The sequence below is a fragment of the Littorina saxatilis genome, linkage group LG8 (assembly GCF_037325665.1).
Source record: "Littorina saxatilis isolate snail1 linkage group LG8, US_GU_Lsax_2.0, whole genome shotgun sequence".
In the NCBI taxonomy this organism is placed as follows: Eukaryota; Metazoa; Mollusca; class Gastropoda; order Littorinimorpha; family Littorinidae; genus Littorina; species Littorina saxatilis.
In genome coordinates this window covers 56,750,129-56,752,628 of record NC_090252.1, presented here as the reverse complement: position 1 = coordinate 56,752,628, position 2,500 = coordinate 56,750,129, and the positions used below count along the sequence as shown (strand labels likewise).

The following is a 2,500-nucleotide window of genomic DNA, read 5'->3' as shown; positions in this document are numbered from 1 at the left end:
ATTTCTCTGATTTTAACACATTTGTTTTATCAGACTTAAACATACATCAGGAAAAATATTGGCGATTTTTAACGGTTGTTTAATCGGTGTCGGATGTCTTTAATACTCTACAAAATGCACACATATTTTTCTGAATAAAGTCAACGATAGGATCTAAACTCCTTTATTGACAAAGCAAACAGCAAAACAAGTTAAGATAAGTCCATAAACAATTCAGTAATATAAATATCATTTTTACAATAACAGAAATCATGACTTCACATGCCGATCGTGACACATCTTGCACCAACACCAATCACAGACTGCTGATGACTACTGGATTAAAACAGTACACAGCAAAAACGAACGTTTTGAAACCTACGTTCTATTTTTTCTTCTTTTTGTTGTTGTTGTTGTTGTTGTTGTTGTTGTTGTTGTCGTTGTTGTTGTTGTTGTTGTTGTTGTTGTTGTTGCCAAGCACATCATTGTGGGACTTTTAATAAATAACATGCATCCGTCCACTCACAATATATTTTCTACGTTCAGAAACACACATAAACAAACAGATAATCAATACCACTAGAAATAGCACATCAAACAGGTTTTGTGGTGACAACTGATCAACCCTATTCAGTCAGAATGAACGTTTTAAATACACGCTCAGAAACACAAATCAAAAAGCAAGCAACCAAACCAACAAACAGAAACAACTAGAAATGCCACCATCAGTTAACCTTCGAAATCAAAAGAAATCAGAAAAAAGAAGTCAGGAAACCCTCGAAACATATCAGCCATATGGGGACACAGGGGCCTTCAGAAGATATAAGGAACAGAGTTACAAGGTCACAACATATCAGCCATATGGTGACACTGGGGCCTTCAGAAGATATAAGGAACAGAGTTACAAGGTCACAACATATCAGCCATATGGTGACACTGGGGCCTTCAGAAGATATAAGGAACAGAGTTACAAAGTCACAACATATCAGCCATATGGTGACACTGGGGCCTTCAGAAGATGACAAGAACAGAGTTACAAGGTCACAACATATCAGCCATATGGTGACACTGGGGCCTTCAGAAGATGACAGTGAGGCAAAACAAAAACAATAGGTGTGGTTAAGGTAACATAGCCAAAACAAGTAGGGTAGGAGGAAGGTAGGCAATCCCTTTTTTTTTCTAACTTTTTTTTCTAATGTGTACAAATTAAACCTACTTGACAGGGAAATAAGTGTGCGACTCGAGCGCTTTCGCTTTCATTGCGTTTCCTGCACTCGTTTTTTTTTGTTTTTTTTGTTTTTTTGTTGACAAATGTAATAAAAAGTTATGGGGTCGGCCCCTAAAAATAGGGTAGGTCGGGTTACCGTGACCACATCTTTTTTTTTAGGCCTAACAGAGGTATAAGGTCACAATATAACAGCCATATGGTGACACGGGGCCTTCAGAAGATGACAGTAACAGTGTTACAAGGTTTTAATATATCAGCCGTATGATGACACCGGGGCCTTAAGAAGATGACAGGAACAGTTACAATGTTACAATGGATCAGCCATATGGTGACACTGGGGCTGTCAGAAGATGACATGAACATTCACAAGGTCACACTATATTAGCAACATGATGAAACCAGGGCGTTAAGAAGATGACAGGAACAGAGTTACAAGGTCACAATATATCAGCCATATGATGACACTGGGGCCTTCAGAAGATGACAAGAACAGAGTTACAAGGTCACAATATATCAGCCATATGGTGACACTGGGGCCGTCAGAAGATGACTTGAACATTCACAAGGTCACATTATATGAGCAACATGATGAAACCGGGGCCTTCAGAAGATGACAGGAACAGAGTTACAATGTCACAATAGATCAGCCATATGATGACACTGGAGCCTTCTGAAGATGACAGGAACAGAGTTACAAGGTTACAATGGATCAGCCATATGGTGACACTGGGCCTTCAGAAGATGCCAGGAATAGAGTTACAAGGTCACAATATATCAGCCATATGGTGACACTGGGCCTTCAGATTATGACAGGAACAGAGTTACAAGGTCACAATATATCAGCCATATGGTGATAAGGGGCCTTCAGAAGATGACAGGAACAGTTACAAGGCTACAATATATCAGCCACATGGTGACACCGGGGTCGTCAGATCAGGACATGTCAAAGTCAAGTCAAAGTCAAACAGTTTATTTACCAAATGCAAAGCACAGGATTTTGTTATGGTGTATGCATAAAACTTCACACTCCTTCCACACGCATATATCACAACAACTATGTACAGACAAAGTGTTCAATCTCACTGGGCCCACTACGTGTGCACACCAACCAGACAGTTCAAAACGGACTGGTTGTTCCTTTAGCACCAACCAGACAGGAGTAATCACAGGTTGCATGGATAAAGATAAATGAATTCCCTAAAAATCATATCTAAAAATATAGTCATCAATATAATAAATCCGAGTACATGCTAACACAGTTATTCAAAGGACACAACCCTTACATCTATTAAG

At 39.3% G+C, this 2,500-nt stretch overlaps 1 protein-coding gene across 1 annotated transcript in view; it reads right to left on the bottom strand.

Moving 5' to 3' along the window:
* Window positions 1–147: 147 nt before the first annotated feature.
* Window positions 148–2,500, bottom strand: part of LOC138974752 (leucine-rich repeat-containing protein 71-like) — a 14,292-nt gene continuing 11,939 nt past the window's right edge. The window contains exon 5 of the mRNA XM_070347478.1: window positions 148–2,500. This exon is cut by the window's right edge and continues 1,602 nt beyond it. The gene's annotated coding sequence lies outside the window, so the exon portion shown is untranslated.